General features: G+C 32.6%; 1 pseudogene; it reads left to right on the forward strand.

Moving 5' to 3' along the window:
- LOC106475831 overlaps positions 1-21,702 on the forward strand; it is a 278,839-nt pseudogene that overhangs the window by 248,317 nt on the left and 8,820 nt on the right.

The following is a 21,702-nucleotide window of genomic DNA, read 5'->3' on the forward strand; positions in this document are numbered from 1 at the left end:
TAGGATGTTTATTGTGTAGGGTTGAGTTCAGGCTGTATCTGAAGCTAGGTATTAGGATGCTTATTGTGTAGGGTTGAATTCAGGCTGTATGTGAAGCTAGATAGTTAGAATGTTTATTGTGTAGGGTTGAGTTCAGGTTATATGTGAAGCTAGGTATCTAAGATTTTTATTTTTAAGGGTGGAGTTTAGATTATATTTAAAGCTAGGTATCTAAGATTTTTATTTTTAAGGGTGGAGTTTAGATTATATTTAAAGCTAGGTATCTAGGATGTTTGTTGTGTAAGGTTGAGTTCAGGGTTTTTTTGCCCATCATTTAAGACCTGGAAGAAAAGCTAGTGTGCTGAGTAATTTGTATTGGCTCATTTGATTTGTTATATAAGTAATTTAATTAAATCAGTCTTAGGTTAAGAAAAAGCTAAAACATATTACTGAATGAATTTGTAATATTTAAATAAGTGAATGATTATACTGTTAAAAGTAAATTTTATAGGAATGAAAGTTTCACACATGTCTCCAATCGTCTCAGTATTTAAAATGTTTTCGCATTTCATAATTATAAGCTTTCTTCAATAGCTTTGCTGTTTTACTTAACTGAATATAAAGACATTCCTGTATAGCTGCAATGTGTTTTAAATTACGAGTGTTTGTTTAATGAACAGGGTTATAAACAGAGCACCAGGACTGAAGTTGGTTGTTCAGACTCTCTTATCCTCCTTACGTCCTATTGGAAACATTGTTCTCATTTGTTGCACTTTCTTCATTATATTTGGGATTTTGGGTGTTCAGGTAATGTGTAAAACTAATTCTTAAGAACTAAGTTGCTAATACTTTTGCTGTATGAACCAGTCTTTCCTAATTATTTTCTATCTATTTGACCAAATGAGATAACGTTACTACGGATGAAGCAACTGTTAGTTCTACATAAACGATTCAATTGTTTTCCCTGCATCATGTAGTTGTGTAGAGTACATCATTTAATAACTTTACGCTTAATGTAAAAGCAGCTTAATACTGTGGAAATCAGTGTCATCTTAATGATAAAGTTACTGTTTAGGTTGTGAAACTTGTGTCGTTTTACTTAGAAACTATGTATACTTAATCTGTTCTTAAGATTACATAAACTAACCCTCCTCATCCAGGAAATGATTAAATACCTACTTATATTCTGTGTATTTAATGTCTTCCCACAAATTATATTACCACTTAAACTGTTAAACTTAATTTATTCGTAAAGATGAGAGTTGTCTGTTCACAAAAGAACTAAATATCTGTTTACACTGTATGTCAGCGGATTCTATGAATTATGTAACTGTTTAGGATGTTAAGAATAATATATTTCTAAAAATTAATTAGTAGTTTAAACAGCATCAAATAATCTCGTATAATAATAATGTATTTACCTCTCCTAACAAATTCATTATGTTATTTTTTGTGAAGGATTATAACAATTTGTTAAATGAATAGTATTTTTATTATCTATTTGAGATTCGTCTGTAGTATTCTATTAGGTCGTCAAGAAATTAATATCGCGTTTTGGAACACTTTCATTAACCACCGCCCAAAAAACGTACATCACGTATATTAAAGGAACCGCCTAAACGTCACGTTAGTGTAGCCTATATAATGTGTAAAATTTAGTATGCTCTAATGCCTTATGGTGATGACACACGACGACAGATACATTTGGTATGTAATGCTGTTTAATAACAAGAAGGGAAACAACACCTGTGTAGCCACAAAGAATATCAAAGAAGTTTATGGAAATGTTTTGAACGTTCGTAAGTGTCAACGATGATTCAGCTAATTTCGTTCAGGTGACTTTACCCGTAAAAATGTGATGGCAGGGGCCGACATGTTGAAATTGATATTGATGCTCTGAAGACGCTTGTTGAGTCTAACCCAAGGCAACACACTCGTGAAATGGTCCTGAAATTGCATGTCTCTCATGAAACAATACGTAAACATCTATGGAATATAGGAAACTCCATAAAGAAGGTGTTTGGGTGCCTCACGACCTCTCCGATGATCATCGTTTCCAACGTGTGAACGTTGCTTCATCTCTTCTGGCGCGTAATACGCGTGAACCATTTTTTAACAGAATTGTCACCGGTGGTGAAAAATGGATCCTCTATGCAAATATTAAACGCCAAAAACAATTGTTCAGTCTTAAACAAAAACCACTTCCGACCCCAAAACCTGCATTTGGTAGGACATTGAAGAAGTAATTCCTTTCGAACTCCTCAATCCACAACGAACTGTCAATGCAGAGATCTAAAGTCAGCAACTGGAACGTATAAAATCAAGCCCTGCATCAGAAACGCCCTTCACTCGTCAATCGGAAAGGTGTTCTTCTTCTCCACGACAATACACGTCCACGTGTGACGCAACATAAGATTATGGAGTTGGGTTGGAAAGTTCTCCCTCATCCACCATATTATCCAGATATGGCACCATCAGATTACCGTTTTCATCGTTCGCAGCAACACCATCTTAATGGTAAAGGTATTAAAGAGGACATCGACATGTTTTTTGCTTCAAAGCCAAGTGATTTCTTTAATCAGGACATTAACAACCTGACTGTAAGATGGTAAAGTATTATCGATAAGAATGGAGACTATTTCATTTAATAAATGTTTTGTTTTGATAAGTTGATTGGGTTTTCATCTAAGAAAAAGCGACATTAATTCTTGACCTACTATCTAAATGCCGACTTAGAGTATTTAAACGAATCTCATCACTTTTTAAGGTAAAGCACCTCTAAAAACGTTTAAACTGTATAGCTTAATCTCGTTGTTATGGTCCTCCAGTAACACAGCGGAGTTACAACGCTAGAAACCAGGTTTTGATACCCGTGGTGGGCAGAGCACATATAGCCCATTGTGTAGCTTTGTGCTTAATTACAAACAAACAAACTTGTTTTTATGATCAAGTATCATTATACTCTATCACTTAATGTGTGAGTGCTTGTTTAGAGTAAAGCCACATTGGGCTATCTGCTGTGTCCACCGTGGGAAAACGAATTTCGGATTTTAGTGTTGCAAGTCCATAGACTTATCGCTGTCCCACCGGCGAACCCATCATTTAATATGACATTAATACCTCCTTAACATTTGCTATGTAATCTGATTATTAATTACATCAGAAACAGCTGGTTATTAACATTATGTTTTTGTTAACGGAAAGCGCCATCTGGTGTAAAATGTTTTTTTTCTTTCGAAACAGCTTTTTAAAGGTAAATTATTCTACTGTGATGGACCTGATGTCCAGGGTGTAAAAAATAAGACGGACTGTTTAGCTGATCCCATGAACCAGTGGATCAACAGAAAGTACAACTTCGATAATCTGGGTCAGGTATTTAGAAAAACAAAACTTTCTAGTTATTTTATAATCTTGTAAAATAAAAACAGTTGTTGAAAGAGAAATTCAGCTCTTTCCAAGTTAGCATAAATTCCTGAAACTAAAACATTCTAGAAGATTTCTTGGCTTTACCCAATATATCTACAGTCAAAATATGTTGTTCTTTTATTTCGTTCTTCATGAATTTGATTCATTAGAAATAACGAGTGCTGTCTATTATGTTTAGTTCTGGCGATGTCATTAAAACCTACGCTTGGAAGAAAATCTTTTTTGTTTCGAGCTACAAATTGGTTTACATCTGATTAAGGGTGATATTGTACTTTTTATTCAAGAAATGACACGAAATGTTGGAGCAAGTGAGAAATTGATTAGAAAACGAAGCTTTATATTGCTAACGAGTTCCTATATTTTTTGCGCTTAGAAATTATTGTTCTAATAAAACAAATTGCAGTGCTTATGATATTACTGTGTGTCTTATTGTAAAGACAATCTATATAACTTTAAAGAGTTGAAAGGGGTATATGATAAGTTAATTTGTTTCTTTGGTTATGTGTTTCCAACTCTTAATGGTGTAGGCGATATATTTACAGGTGTAAACAAAAACGTTAAACAGTCAATTTGTTTTTTGTGTGGCACTAATACTCTTGTATTGACAGGGAAAGCTTGTTTCGTTCTGAATATTATTAAGTTAATTAATTTCACACGTATCTTATCAAGTTCTTGTAACAACCTGATGTTGAAAATGATGATTTTAAATTGAAAACTTTCTTACAGGCTCTAATGTCACTTTTCGTATTGGCCTCTAAGGACGGTTGGGTTGAAATAATGTACACAGGTCTGGATGCAGTTGATATCGATCAACAGGTAAGCAGTAGATACACATTTCAACAATACTGGTACATTACAACAATATATATACGTGACAACAGTACCCCTGTGTATCAGAGGCATTTGTATGCGACAGTAGTTCACCTATGTATTCACAGTGTTTTTTTTTGGGACAATGGTTTCACAAATAATTCTTAAAAACCCTGAAGATTAATTGTTTACTTTCATCACCGGTTTCGACACTCGACCAGGTAAAACAATAAGATCGGCATTACGTATCAAACTAAAAAAAAACAAAAAACATGTCGAAACAAATAAATAAAGCAGCTGATGGCACATAACGATGTAAACTAACGACATAAGGCCAAGTTCTTTTTAGCTAAAGAACCACAAAACATTGGCAGAATGAAGAGGGAAAAAACAAGTTTTCTTTACTTCTTAGGTGAATAAAACTGAAGGCAGATAACAGTTAAAGCAATTAACATCAGAACTTACGATTTTTAATATACGATTTGATGGAAAATATCCAACCAAAAAAAGACGTGTTTATAACTAGCTGACGTATCTGCTAAATGTATGGGAAAGGCATAGAAACCTCAGTGGGTTGACATAGGAGGGGGGGGGGAGGCCAGATTCGAACGTCGCCGATCCACCTATATCACTCTTAATATGATCCGTAAGGGTTCGTGCTAAATGTTTTTTAAAATCAATAAAATAGCATAAGGACATAAAGGGTGATATAAGGGGTCAGATCCGAATGGCGACAGAAGGGTATATGCTAAGTTTTGTGACAATAGCTCCAGCGACTCGTCAGTTATAAACGGACACACACAAACTCCTGGTATGTATTACAAGATCATGAAAATGTGTATGTCCAATTGAACTGCCAGAACATATCAACACTCCCTCATCAAAACAATATAGAATATGAATATTTATGATTGTCTGTCCATTTGTATGTATTTTATAGAATAAAATATAACATAGAATGTACATAACAAAAATTATTATCTAAAAACATGGCAGGTCGTTTCATTATCACTAGCGTGCCGAACTAGATATCGGAAAATCCAAGGCTAGAACCGCGAAATACCTTTGAACACTATCAGTACTTTCAGTTATTTTAACAGTAGCGGATACTGCTGGTCAGTGGCTTCCCCTCTGGTCAACAGTTCTAATTCTAAGAAAACAAAGAATATTACATAATAGTATGCTAACCACACTATATGTATTATATCCAGTGCCGACGAGGACTTTTACCCAGTATCAGGATTCATTAAGCCCTACTAAGATATGGCACATAATAGTGATCGGGGCGCTATTTATATCATTATTTGCATAACCAACTTTTATGATGTTTATGATGTGAACTATATGAAGTATATGAAATATAGAGGGCGCTACGGAAGAGAGAAGACATAAAAATTAAGCTCTTGTAGATATCTAAAAATTATTTAATATTAATATTACAATTTGTAGCAATTTGGGTTAAATAACACAAGAATAACTAGATATAGTAAGATTGGTAAATAAAAATAAGACGGTCAAAGTTTTAACTTAAAGTTTAGTGGTGTAAATTTTACTACAACGTTAAAATAGGCTTAGTACAGGTAACGGTACTTTAGGCTTAGGTATATTTCGACTTGCTGGTAATCGTAAAACAGGATAAATACAATCTAAAAACTAGTTTATTGTCTCTTCGTGTTTTAAAGATTAATTTGTTTACTTGAACTTAGACCCGTTAATTTAAATTCAGCATATAGTTATAGGTAGGTTATAACAAAAAACAGGCAAAATAAATTGTATTATTATCATTACTTGTATATCAAAGACTAGTTATTGTCACTTCTAATAAAGTTCTATATAATTCAAGATAAATTTTATTACTAAAAACTAATGTAATTGGTTCTTAAACGTTAGGCTTAACAGTAACAGTGTAGACAACAGGCAACTGGTATTTGGTATTGAGTATTTATTTTCAGGTTATAAGTATAAATATAATGGTTAAGACTAGTGTAATAATTAAGCTTTCACGGTTTGTTAGGTGTAATGGGTGCAATAAGTGGGTTTTATTTGGGGACTGGCGTGTACTTTTAAGGAAGTTAGTAATGAAGATGTGCAATTTGTATGTAGAGGTTATAGGTTCGAGGAGAAGCTGGAGGCTATCATAAAGCAGAGGCAATAGATAAAGAGAAGTGTAGACTGTGGGAAATGGCAGCAGAATTTCAAGAGGAGCTTAAGCTTTTACATGCAAGGAATACATCAGCTAACAATGACTTTCAGGAAGTTAGAAAGAGTATTATTAGGGCTAAAAGTAGTAGATTTAGTTACGACGAACCTATTCTATTGAGCAAAAAATTTCAGTCCTTGGCTTCTGCAGACGAGGAACTATTGGAGGGAAGGAAAACAAAAGGATCAGAGAAGAATGTGGATGATAAGGATGTTATAGTTATAGGTGATTCCTTAACAAGGCATATGTATAGGGTAGTCTGTGAGGTAAATAGAAAGAAAAGAATAAGATTATGCTACCCATGGCCACAGGTGGAGGATATAACTGACAGAGCAGGAGATATAATAGAAGGGGCTAGCAGATATGCAGTTTTTGTGGTGCATGTAGGGGCTAATGATGTAGGGAAAGGTAGGTCAGAGGAGCTTATTAATAAGTACAAGGGGTTGATAGAGGCATTTAAAGAAAAAGGCCATAACTTAATTTTGTCAGGAATACTGCCTAGAATTAACTGTTGGGGTGAAGTTATAAGTAGGCCACTAGGGAAAAATTCCAGGCTTCGGTTATTATGTAAGGATGAGGAGAGTGACTGGTTGGACTCGTGGGATCAGTTCATTGGAAGAAGAGAGTTTTTTGGAATGGATGGTTTACATTCAAACAAGATAGGGGTTGGCTTGATTGCTACGGCTATTAACTCAGCTGTAAGGGAAGTTTTAAAGTAGGACTAGACAGTGGTGAGAGCCAGGAAAAACTGAATGCAAAAAGAATAAGAGGCTGAGAAACGTTTAGCATCGGGAAATAGTATAGAAGGGTAGGCTTAATTGTTACTATGTATTGCTAGAAGTGTAATAAATAAAATAGATTACTTTAAAGCACTGGTAGGAATGGAGGATTTTGATATAATGGGAATAAGTGAAAAATAATGAAACTTAAATGATTTTGATGATAGAAATTTCTTTGAAATACAGGATTACTGGCTATTTAATAGGGATAGAGTACTACAGAGGGGGAGGAGTGGCTTTATATGTAAAATGTGAGTTACATCTTGCTGAATATATCAAAGATAATAGCATGGAGATTGAATCCATTTTGGTTTCTATTAGTGGATAGAAAGAGAAAAGGATTTTAGTGGGAATTTGTTATAGGCCGCTAATCATACTGATGAAGTTAGTGAGAAACGTTACAATGAGGTTAAGATTTCAGCTGTTAATGAAGTCATAATTAAATTGGGTGATTTTAATTTCAGGCATCTAGATATGGAAATGCTAGAGTCAAACTGTGAGGGAGAAAGGTTTTTGGAAACTGTTGAAGATGGCTTTTTCGCCAATTAGTCAAGGAACTTACTAGAAACAATGCTATTTTAAATTTATTAACTTCAAATATAGAAATGATCGAGAGGATGGAAATTGGGGTACACATGGGTGCAAGTGATTATTGTTCTATTAGGCTGCATATGGAGATAAGGAATAATGATATTATGATTACAAATTTGAAAAAAAGCAATCTTTGAAGAGATGTGACAATAATTATCTGTTGTGAATTGGGCAGCTGAGTTATTTGGGGATACTGATCAGATGTGGGAAATGTTTTAAAATAAGTTTTTAAATATTCAAGGTAAACATATTCTTTATAGACCGAAAAGGGTAGCTGCAGGCAAAAAATCAGGTTGGCTCACAAAGAGGTAAAGAGATAAAATTAAAGACAAGCATCATAAATTTAAGAAATTTAAATTGACTAATATGACAGGAGACTTAGAAGATTATAGAAAATCAAGAAAGTTGGTGAAACAGGAATTTAGGACATCAAAAAGGATGTATGAAAAAAAGTTGGCTGAAAATGTAAAAAATTAACAATAAGGATTTCTTTAAATACATTAAGGGTAAACAAAATGTTAGAATGGGGTAGGACCCTTGAGAGATGATAAAGGAAGGCTTGTATCCGATGATTATGAGATGGCTGGGTTATGAAATTTTTATTTTTCTTCGGTTTTTACTAACGAAGATTTAAGCTGTATCCTACATCTAGAACAGTTGATAGATTGAAATAAGATCGAACTAGATGACTGCGTTAATTCTGAGCTGGTTAGAAAAAAATATGGGAAGTTTAAAGAACGATAAGTCTCCTGGACTATATAATAATTCCCCAAGGGTTTTGAAGGATGTTAAAAATTGAATATGTGAGCCACTTGCTACTATTTGTTGTCAGTCCTTGAATAGTGGGCAGGTACCAGAGGATTGGAAGTTAGCTAATGTAACTCCTCTTTTCAAGGGAGGTGATACAAATTGACCCATTAATCTTACATCAGTTGTGGGAAAAGTTTTGTAAAGTCCGATAAAAGATGTTTTGCAAAGTTATTTAACAAACTTTAGAATTTTATTAGATAGCCAACATGGTTTCATTAAGGGAAAATCTTGCCTTACAAATCTTTTGACATTCTTTGAAAAGGTTACATGAGGGTAAGAGTGTAGATTTGGTGTATCTGGATTTTCATAAAGCATTTGACAAAGTGCCACATAAAAGGCTTAAAAAATTATATCTATAAGTGTGGGAGATAAGTTGCAAATTGGATAGGAGAGTGGTTGGATGGAAGAAAGCAGAAGGTTTTTACAAATGGAGTTCGGTCAAACTTGATTAATGTCACAAATAGGGTACCTCAGGGTTCAGTTGTAGGACCTTTGCTCTTTTTGATTTACATCAATGACATAGATGAAGGGATACTCAATAAATTGCTTAAATTTGCAGATGATATTAAAGTCTTGGGTGTTGCTAGCTGTGAAGAGGATGCTGCTGATTTACAAAAGGATTAGATCATTTAGTGAGTTGAGCAAATAAATGATAGATGGGTTTTAATTATAATAAAAGCAAGATAATGCATATGGGGTATCATAATTTGAATTATAAGTATAATTTGGACGGGAATAACCTTAACTGTGTCATGAAAGAAAGGGATCTTCGTGTAATAGTTGATCAGTCTCTAAAGCCGCCCAAGCAGTGTGCTGTTGCTAGTGGTATGGCAAATATGATTTCAGGTTGTATGTACAGAAATATTGAATACAAGTTTAAAGAGGTTATAATTTCATTGTATAGGTCACTGGTTAGGCCACATTTGGAATATTGTGTTCAGTCTTGGGCTCCTTACTTTAGGAAAGATACTGAATTGTTGGAAAGGGTTCAGAGAAAGGTTACTAGAAGGTAACTATGGAGGGGTTGTCATACGAGGAGAGTTTGAAATCTCTCGAATTGTTTTTTCTTGAGGAGATCTTATTGAGGTGTTTAAGATTGTAAAGGGAATTGACAGTGTTGATGCATAATCTTTTTTCATACTTAACAGTGATAATAGTAGGACTAGGGGACACGAGTATACATTTTTGGCAAGCTAAGACAGTTTCATTTTTATAACAGGGTGGTTAGCCTTTGGAATGAGTTGCTTTCGGGTGCTGTGGAAGCAGTAAATTTGAGTAAGTTTAAGAAAAAAATCTTAATAAGTATATGAATGATAAGGGCTGGCTTAAGATATATTTTTAATAGTTTTACTTTAGTTTAAAGGATGGAACAGCCGATATGGACCAATAGGTCCCATGTCATCCCAAAACGTTGTGTTATATGTTAAATGAGGTGTCATTATATTAAATCTATTTAAGCCATTTATAAATCAGAACCACGGTAAGGGCGAATAACAAAGTATTATTTATTTATATTTAACACATATTATTATGATTATCATATATACTTGAATTAACGTTATCATCATTCAGAAGAAGCTCTAAATTAGGAATGACTATGCCTGAGCCTTGTGTCTCTGAACTGGCCAAATTAGCTCATATGCTACATAAGGTGGTGTAGAGATTGAAAATACTAAATACACCAACACATAATAACGACAGTATACTTACAAAGAATAATCAAAAGAAATCGAAATTATGTTTCGTTTTTGGTACTTCTAGAAAGTGTAAACCTGAGATCGATTAGTTGTGTATTCCCATTGTCTTGGCCAATCTAGTACTTGGCCTATATTCTCACTTATTTCGTGAAAATAATGCTAAATTAAGGAGGCTATCGGTTAGATTCTAAAGAGAAAGTATGTTTTTATGTTTTTGTTAAAGATATTTTAATTATGGTGATTAACATACCTGTCGAATGTTTGACGTAGTATTGATTTACCAAGATTTCTTTTCAAATGAATGTAAATATGAAACAAAATGAGAGCTAGATTCTTTAATGCTGACGGTTTTCAAAGTTTGTAAAAAAATCATAAGCTAAAGCTTTGACATTTCTTTGATTTCAGCCAGTCGTAAATTACAGCGAATGGAGGCTCTTGTATTTTATTTCGTTTCTTCTTCTTGTGGCTTTTTTTGTGCTAAACATGTTTGTGGGGGTGGTAGTGGAAAACTTTCATCGATGCCGTGAGGAACAAGAGAAGGAAGAAAAGGCGAGACGAGCAGTGAAACGAGCTCGTAAGCTGGAAAAGAAACGGAAAAGTATGTAGTGACAGACAGTCTGTTTACTACAAGGTTTTTGTTTTACTTAAAGAGAAACGATTTTTAGTTGAAGTATAAAATAAGAATCGTATACTTTTTTTTACACGATTCTTTTTATATATATATATAGACATTTTAACGCTTTTAACACTCCTCCCAAAACCTGGACACTCGGAAGTTGTATGTCCATCATATACTCTGTCAGGCCACTTGTGCTCGATGATTTGGGAATGTTGTAATCTCTAAATAGTGGCCTTATTCACATTTAAGAAGATTTAGTCATTTCTGTTAATACCGCTAATAGAAGTGACATTGAAGTTGAAAGTTAAATAAATGAAAATGTTACAATTATAAGATCATTACCTTGTCGTAAACCAAGTTTAAATGTTTTGTTTAGGGAATTGATCACACAACACTTAAAATATTATTTGGCTTTATATATTGATTAAGAAATTAACATAACAAAACTATAACATTTTTGTCTGGACTTGTGGATTAGTCTTCTGATTAACCTCCAGACTTTATTTCCAACACGTTTTTAATAAGGAACTTAATCCCACGTGCGCTGAATTCGGTATTTAGCCCAAGGTTATCTTCTAGAAAAATTGAGATTAGTTGTAGCTTCTACGATTTGAGTAAAAGTAAAATTCGACAAACTTTAGGCTAGTATTTCACTATTCGTTGGTAAAAATGTAGCCCAAGAGTTGGCGGTGGGTGGTGATGACTAGCTGCCTTCCCTCTAGTCTTACACTGCTAAATTAGGGACGGCTAGCTCAGATAGCCCTCGTGTAGCTTTGCGCGAAATTCAAACCAAACGAAACCAAACTCTTATGTTAGAGCGAAACTTTCATCAACAAATGTTATACGTAGTGTTTAGCTCTTAATGTAGGTCAGGAGTTTACCGCTATAAACATCAGGTTTATTATTTAGCTTGGTCACCTCAGTAATCATTAAGCGTCATAATTATCACTAATGGTAGTTCAGCAGCTTTTCTCATGTAAGTCAAAGACTTGCCTCTACAGATGGTAATCTTAGTCTATAGCTCTTAGGTTAGATCACGGATTATTCTCTTAGAAACATTCGGCTTACTATTAAGCTCTTGCTGTAATACAGAAGCTTTGTACTGAACTTTTATTTCAGGACAGCATTTAGCCTCAGAAACATTAGGCTTTTACTACTAAGCTTTTATTGTAGTTCAGAAGCTTTGTATTGAATTCTTATTATAGGTCAATACTTAGCCTGCGAAATATTAGCTTTCATATTTAGTTCTTTAAATAAAGTCAGGTGTTTTTGCTACATATATAAATCTTAATGTTTGTATCGTAGATAAGGTCTTCAACACTATTAAGCATAGCATCTCGCCATATCTATTTAACAGAAGATTAACCATTAATCCTAAAAATTGTATTTTACTTTTTTGTTTTGCCATCTGGGTTGGCCAATATATTATATGCGACAAACAGTAACCTTATAATTACGTTTAACAGATTGATTAGAAGAATAACAAAAATTAGCATTTCGTCGTGAAATAACAAATGGTGACATATGACCGGGATTTTGGTTTAAAGTATTACAATTTCATGCATTAATACGTTTTAAATTGTTTGATTTTTAATGTATAACTCAAATGCAGTAAATTTTAAACTTTCACGCCGTATCTTTAATTTAATTTTTTATCTTCATGTTGCATATAATTAATTATTAGCAACTTAGATGTCTACATTTCTTTCTTTTTTTCAGAAATGAGGGAACCGCCATATTATATCAACTATTCCAAGCCTCGCTTGTTTACTCATAACATTGTAACCAGCAAGTATTTCGACCTAGCAATAGCTGCTGTTATAGGATTGAATGTGGTTACCATGGCAATGGAATTTTACATGATGCCATTGGTCAGTGTGTTTTGTAAGAAAATTGGTTTAAAGAGTTCGGTTCAATATCTCTTTTTGAATTTTCATGCAACAGAAACTCTTAGTAAAGGTGTATAACGAAACATAAATAATATATACATTATAAACTCTAAAACAACAAATCAGTTTTTTGTTTTCACAATTGCAACAACAATAGATGGCGCTGTATTACATTTTGTCATATTAGTGCACCACCTTGTATGCTTTCTACTAAAGCTACATCGGAATTGTTTTAGTCATAAGATTTTTTCTTTTTTCGACATTTTAGGAATTGGTGTATGCTTTGAAGATTTTTAACTACTTCTTCACAGCAGTTTTTATTCTGGAAGCTTTCATGAAAGTTTTGGCACTAGGAATACGAAGATACCTAAAGGACAGGTAGGTATGATTTTGAGTTGTACAGAAACTTAGTTAATTCAGATTTTCTAAAAATGGGTTTACGAAATTTACGAGGAATATATACTTGGATTGTTTTATTAAAACACTGACTTGGGCAGATCGTTTAATTAATACGGCTGAGAATATCGTTAATAGCAAGATTAACCCAACTGATGAACCAATGTATTCTAACCATTATGCGTTTTAGGTTTCATGTATAACTACATTGATTTACAGCATTATGTCCTTCTAATATGTGTTAAACACATCATTAATTTATAAGTTACCTTTTTCAGGGTATGTTTACTTTATATTAGAAGTTCTTGATAAGAATTATCGCTAATGTTTTTAAGTTGTTAAGAAGATGCCGATTTAAAGCATTTTCATTATTTAGAAATCTATTTATGGTTTCAGACAATTAAGAAAGGATTATTTCTCAGTTACTTACCCAAACGATTTCTTAGGTCTTTTGTGAATCACTGTGCTCGATTTCTTGGGTTTTTTGTGAATCACTGTGCTCGATTTCTTGGGTTTTTTGTGAATCACTGTGCTCGATTTCTTGGGTTTTTTGTGAATCACTGTGCTCGATTTCTTGGGTTTTTTGTGAATCACTGTGCTCGATTTCTTGGGTCTTTTGTGAATCACTGTGCTCGACTTCTTAGGTACTGTGTGAATTATTATGGTCGATTTCTTAGGTCCTGTGTGGATTACTCTAGTCACTTAAGTGATTTTCTCAGGCTACTAATGTGTAATATACGAGATCTCTAACACATTTGCAGGTCAGTTACATAGCTATAATTTAAGCCTAGTGCATTAAACATGGCATTTTTTCAACAGATGATTTTAAATATTTGTTATAAAGCTATTTTTGTCAATCTCCACATATTCAATACTTTATCTGTTCACCTTATAATACTATTATCGCAATTCACTAATATTGCTCGATTTCTTTGCTTACTTATAACATTGTTTCACGGTTCATTTTCTTAGTTCACTTAGACAGTTCATCAAACCTTCTCACTTAACAGGAATCTGGATTGGAATTCTTCTCGGTTTCAGTTTTGTTTCATTGAAACAATAAATTCCTGATCAAGTTTTCAGTATATTGTTTTTTTCTAGTCTACAAGTTTGTAAAATGCAAATCTATTGTATATGCTTATATAATTATTAAGAATACATATATAAATATACATTAGGTAAAATTAGAAAAACGAACAAAAAATCAAACTTCTCAAATCTAATAAACGAATGCTTGATACTGGTGCAGTTTTTACCATAAACACATTCATTATTGCGTTTTAAACAATTTGAAAGTTTAAACAAGGCTTAGATTTCTTGCGAATGAATAATGAAAATTCGTTAAGGTTAATGCATGAGAATCCTACTCAACTGTAGATCTTTCATGTGCAAAAATAGTTTACTCTAGAGTTTTAGTATACATTGAATATTCAGAGATGTAGTGTTCGAGTGTTTATTCACGACCTGGGTGTATTCCTTTATAAATGAACTCAATTTAACCTCAGTTTTTGCTTCAACACTCGCATAATGTTCTACATTGTATCATTTTGTTTTTAGGTTGTTTGTATTGTCAATCGGTATCAACTATTTTCAATATTTTGCCGATTAAAGAAGTCTAGGTGTAGTTCATTAGAAGTTATTACCGTATAATTTTTAACTGTTGTATCAGGTCAATAGTTTGCATTATAAATTTTAGGGCTTGATGACGATAACAATATCTAAATGTTTTCACCTGAAGAAAGATGTAAGTTGTTTATTATGATTGAAGAATGAACAATATCACGATAACAATATCTAACTGTTTCCACCTGAAGAAAGATGTAAGTTGTTTATTATGATTGAAGAATGAACAATATCACGATAACAATATCTAACTGTTTCCCCTGAAGAAAGATGTAAGTTGTTTATTATGATTGAAGAATGAACAATATCACGATAACAATATCTAACTGCTTCCATCTAAAACATTATGTAAACTAATAATAATTTTTTCTTCTCCTCACTAAAATGTGTAATTGAGATATTGTTCATTCTTCAATCACAATAAGCAATTTACATCTTTCTTCAGGTGGAAACAGTTAGATATTGTTATCGTGATATTGTTCATTCTTCAATCATAATAAACAATTTCAATTTTTTCAGGTGGAACCAGTTAGATGTTGTTATCGTGATATTGTCAATTGTTGGAATTATCCTTGAAGAGATGGAATCTGAAGTTATACCCATTAATCCAACCATAATTAGAGTCATGAGGGTTTTAAGAATCGCACGAGGTAAGAATGCCTGAATATTTTTGAAATCTTTGTATGATAAACACCAATTAAATCCACATAATATGCATTCTAAAAAATATATATACTATGTTTTATTTTCTCAGTTTATTCTGTTATAAATTAAAGAACTGCTTCGACGTAAGAAGAAAAATAAGTCATATTTAACAAATACTAGTTAAATTATTAATCATACTGAACGGCTCTACTGCTACTAGCTGGCAGTAACTGCTTTAGAAAATAATATTACTGAACGAAAATTACACATTTGAAGTAATACCATAGAGATGTAAGTAACTGATGTGGAAAGTAAGTCGAAGCTTATATTTAATATAACCCCTCCAGTGGCACAGTGGTATGTCTGCGGACTTACAACGCTAGAAACCGGATTTCGATACCCATGGTGGGCAGAGCACAGATAGCCCTTGTGTATTTTTGTGCATAATTAAAAACAAACAAACAAACATTTAATATATAAACTAAGTACGTTATATAGTCTAATAGAATCTATAGACTAACTGTGTATAAGTTAAGTTTATATTTAATATAATCTCAAATTTGAAATGACTAAAACCTTTTGTTTATGAAACTGTTGAGAGAAACATCTTAACATAATTGATACCTTGAGAGCCAAAGATATGTTTCACTATGTTTATAGTCTAGTAAATTTGTTAAATTATGGTGCTAACTATTTCTTCTATAAAACTATTTTTTTTATTTAATGTATGGGAATGTGTATATATATGTGTGCATTGTATTTAGAAAGAAAATTATTTAGTTTACAAACTACTTTAGTTGGGAAATTATAATAATTTGTTTAATGTAGTGGCTTACGATTTTGGATTCTTTTAGGCCGTACATAAATGTTTGTTTTTTCAGTATAGTTTTGTACATTTCAGTAGTGTAAATAAGGGGGGAAAACTCATGATACAATTCTAATACATGAATCTAAACATTGATCTTATGACGTACTTTTCTAAGACATGAACATAAGCAGTGATCGTATGATGTAATTTTCTAATCTTCGTTAGTATTGAAACTCCTCAAGATGGCCAAAGGAATCCGAGCCTTGTTAGATACAGTGATGCAGGCGCTTCCGCAAGTTGGGAACCTTGGTTTGCTTTTCTTTCTCCTTTTTTTTATATTCGCTGCTCTAGGAGTTGAACTATTTGGAAGATTGGGTAAGTGACCTATGATAAGCAGTTTTAACGATAATGAAAAAAAAAGCATAACCTGAATAAAGTAAAACAAAAGCGCTTTCGGTAGGCAGATCTACTTTGATCCTAATGATCCGCGGTTTACTTCCCATAAGCTGTCGAGCTGTGAGGACACTTGGGAGTGTGAAATTCAAAGGATTACTTTATATAGTGTCATTATAGCTACTGTTAGCCAATAAATGATACATTCGATAATATCAAAAGACAATGTAATTAATGTAATAATAAGACCTAAAATGAAACAAATATCTCTGTTCACCATCAAGTACAAACACTAATCAGATTTGATTAGCTTGGTTTTCATTATATTTGAATATATGGGGACAAAAGATTAAAATTAGCATTAATACTGACTCTATATCACTCTTAGATCTCAACTATAAAGGTTAGTTAAATCATGTACGTAGTCAATTACGCAGTGCGAGTATTTTTTTTAATTCTAAGAACCTCGCTTTTTGATTAGGGATTGACCATGAATCTCGTGGGATTTTAAGCCATACAGCTTATTTTACATAAAGAATGGGAATCGAATGACGTTTATTGTAAATTATCTGAATTAATGGTGGAAAATAGCAGAGTTTTTAGTAATAAAGTTTATGTATTCACTATGGCATCCGATTTAGACCTAAGGCTGAAAAGATATTTGTTAAAATGAAACTGTTTAAGGGTGCTTTCGAGCAACTATTATATTTTTTGAAGTTATATATTTTTAATTTATCCATCAAATACTAAATTTGTATTCTTAGGTGATACTTGTTTATTTTATATTAATTTTTTATCTGTTGATTCTATTAAATTTGCTTTTAAATGTTGTTGTTTTTTGTTTGTGATTTTGAAAAGCTTTGATATGTAAAACGGTGATATCTTAAACATTTTAAATTTCAATACTAGAAGAACATTGGATATCATAAATTTCATTTAGAAAAGTTTGTACATGATATACATAGTACAGGGTTTATATTATTAAAGATGTAGAATAGTGAAAATCTTTACTTTATCGTTCAGACCAATAAACATTAAGATTAGTTAGGGATTTTTACCTGAGGGATTTGATTATCATAAATGGAGAGTAGTGAAAATCCTTACTTTATCGTTCAGACCAATAAACATTAAGGTTAGTAAGGGGTTTTTACCTCAGGGTTTGTATTATTAAGGATGGAGAGTAGTGAGAAATCTTTTTCATCCACATAGATGTAAGTATTAAATATAAACAGAACTTATAAATTTCACCTGTGTGATGACGTCATAAAGAAGAAAAATACTGACAAGTTTTCTCTCTATTTAAAGTATTAGTAATCATAAAAATACATTATCTTACTTAACAGTTAAAACACTTAAAGCTGGGGAAAAGTTGAAAGCTTTTCCCATCACTTTAAAGTGTAAAGTTTATAAACATTTAATTGGAAGCAGATAAGCTTCTCTTGAGAATGGTGAGTGATAAGAGTGTGTCCATATTTTATAGGAAAGATTTATGGGGATTATTGAAAAAATATTTAACTGTCAACTTAAAGCACTTTAGTGGAGAATAGCGAAAAGATAATACTGATCAATTATTATATCTGAAAAATAGGGGAAACCAATAATTATCCAAATAATATTCTAGTTTAAGAAAAGATCATTGATATTGCATTAAATCATAAAAGATGAAGAACAGTATAAAGAATTGGTACTAAACGGTATGAAAACTATCATGAGACTTTATAGCTTCTTTGGTAGTGCTCTATACAAATTTTCAAGTTTAACGGACAATATTAGGCCTATACGTGGAAGTTTCAAGTCTAAGCCTAGTTTCGTCAGTTAAACTTGAGAATTTGATTGTGATAAAGTTGGATTAGTTGTGTTAGAGGCACTTACTGGTATATTTAATAAGTTATTTGCCTGCTTATTACAATTACCATGGTTATTTTAATTGGAGTATTAATATTTTTATCAGTTATTGCACGATTTTGTTATTGATTTAATTTACATTTTTTTTATTATGAAATCTTCATAAACATTAGTTGTTGCAATATTTGTTTGTACCACCCTCTTGCCCGCCTCTATACTTAAATAATAACTTGTCGAAGTCATTTATCTTGGATGTTAAGCTACTCTAAAGTTACGTTTTCCTTAATGGGCTTCCATTGATTACTAGACGTTATTTAGGAAGTTTATATAAAGTTCTGGGTAACAATGGTGTCAGTCTTTTGAAGGGGCAAGATATTAGTGACAATGCATAAAGCAAACACATATATTTTTTAAGCAAGTTATTTTCTATTCTTTGTCCAATGTTAGTTCCCTTATAATATTCATTAAAATGTTTAATAATATTATATATTTATTTCTAGACATTATTTATTATGATTATTTTGCATTATTATCTTTTAGCATAACATTCTTATTTAGGACTAACCTAAATCTCCTAGCTGACCGAATCTTGTGAGATATTAGTGGGATTGCATCCAAAAATATTGTTAACAACAATGGTACCTAATAGCCGAATCGGCACATTATAATTGTTATAAGTATTCGTTTCTTGACTTTACATATTGCTGGTTAGGACGTTACATTAAATTAGCTATATTTATTATTGGATTGATTTGTAATTCTGAACTATATAGGTAGCTTGCTTAGTCAAAAGTTATTGGTATATAATCACTCATTCAGGTATATGTCATCGAGAAATATTTCCATACAAGTTACAATAAAAATAAGAGACACAATGACGAAGCCAACACCGAAGAAGAAATAATAATTTCGAAAACGTTTCTGCAAACGCGAACGCTAAGTCGTATTTTGTTTCAAAATCCATAGTAACGTATGACTCTCTCTCTCTCTCTCTCTCACACACACACACACACACATTAACAAAAATATCACCATTATTACTTTTAATTCACTGATTACTGCTGGGATCCATTTAGACTTCAAAGTCAGTAACTTGAAGGTTCAAATTATCTGTTTAACACGAAAAGGTGTTATGGAAAGTTGGGTAAATAGCTGGACTTGCTACTTTTGTTATAGAGTGTAACAAAAATTTCCCGTGCCAAGGCTTAGGAGAACACGCTCATTTTCGTAATTTTGGAATGGCCTTTCTGACACTTTTCCGAGTGGCAACTGGAGACAACTGGAATGGAATAATGAAGGTGAGTGGTCAATAATGTGTCGTGTGTTACGTAAGAGCCAATACATCTATCTCTAAGGTTAACACAGAAGTCTGTCTCAAAGGTACGCAGAAGTTATAAAACATTCTTCACTTAATTAGATATTTAAATTCACATTTTATATAATTGTAACAGTTTTACACTGAAAAATAGTTTTTTTTTGCGATAAGAGGGATTATTTTTGATATATATACGTAATTTGCTGATAGACGCGGTTTTGAACTTAAGTTTTATTGTGCATGTGTAGAATTTTTCATACAAATTTTTTAGTACTGGCGTGATGTTCTTCTGGCTTAGGATAAACTTACTGGATAATGCACAACCAAAAGCATGCTTGCTTTAGAATCAAAACAACTAACCAAGGCTTGCTATATTTCTTTTTATTTGTACGAGTAGGTTTTTTTGACGCATTTTCTGTAGCTGTTTTTGACAGTTGAATAGGCTTAAAAATTAAGATAAGTCTATTACTTTTTATTTCTATTAGATTTACTACGCTTAATCTATTTAATGGGCTTAACTCTGTACGTAGTTATTAATGTAGTTTTTATATATTTAATTTTCTGTTATTCTGTAACGGTCTCGAAGGCTTTATTAAATTAGTTTACTTCAATTTTTACTTGTTAAACTTTATTATTTATGAACCATGTTACTGCCATTAACTTAATATTCGTGCATCATTATTAACTTTTTTGTGCAGTCATTTTACAAAATTTATCATAATACATACGTAAAACTTTATAAAGTACCTGACAATTAGAATGCATAAAAAAAACTGATAAACCGTACATTACCATGTTCTTGTTAGGAAAAAATTGTCTTCATTGTCTGTACGGACAGTACATTCTAATATAATGCGTAAAATATTAACAGCTATGCTGGCCTGTATGATAAATGCTTGGTTACTTTAGTGGATCAGCGGAAAGTTTACGGACTTACAATGCTAAAATCTGGGGTTCGATCCCTCGCAGTGAACGATGCTCAGTGAGCCCTTTGTGAAACTGTGCGCAAAAAACAATAATAACAAATTATTTATTCGAAAAACTTGAATTGCATTTAAAAAACTGTATTAAATATTTACCAGTCTTTGGCGTTATGTACCTATTATACTAAGCTGATGTTATGGACTCGTTTGTTTTAAAAATACCTTAGAATTTACTGTTTGTAAACATTTTTACCCTTTCATGAATAAAACTAACCCTTTCAGGATACTCTGCGGGAAAATTGCGACTCCTCAAGTAACTGTGTCACAAACTGCTGTGTGTCGCCTATCATTGCACCTATCTATTTTGTCATCTTTGTGTTGATGGCTCAGTTTGTGCTTGTGAATGTAGTTGTAGCCGTCTTAATGAAACATTTAGAGGAGTCCCACACACTGATGGACGAAGAGCTGGAGATGGAAGTGGAAATTCAGCAAGAACTAGCTGCCGAGGCACGGGTAGCACAGGAACACAGTGGAACAAATGGGGTAAGTAAACTTGAAAGTACTGTGTTTATTCCAAAGTTTCCAAGGTAAAACATAAGGAGAGCGATTATTTTTATTTGAACTTTGCTTGTGATACAGGAACAATTGGGGTAAGGACTTGATAATAAAAGAAACTATCAGTACAAGATATATTCATACGAGAGTTTATGTATTTGTTTACAACATAATTCCCACCTCTTCTAGAATAATATGTACAAGTTTTGCAGTGAAGTGTATTTGAAATACTTGTGTAAGACTTTGGTCAAAGTCTGTGATGTTGATGTTTGGCATTTTACACGTGGGAAGTGGTGCCATAGACGTGCCGAGTCTTTGGTCAAACGTAATCTGTCTTATACGTTGGTCATTCTAGCGCTGGAGGCCTCTGTTTTTTGGAAGCTTTTTTCACGTAGTTAG

This window comes from Limulus polyphemus, unplaced genomic scaffold (genome assembly GCF_000517525.1).
Source record: "Limulus polyphemus unplaced genomic scaffold, Limulus_polyphemus-2.1.2 Scaffold150, whole genome shotgun sequence".
Lineage (NCBI taxonomy): Eukaryota > Metazoa > Arthropoda > Merostomata > Xiphosura > Limulidae > Limulus > Limulus polyphemus.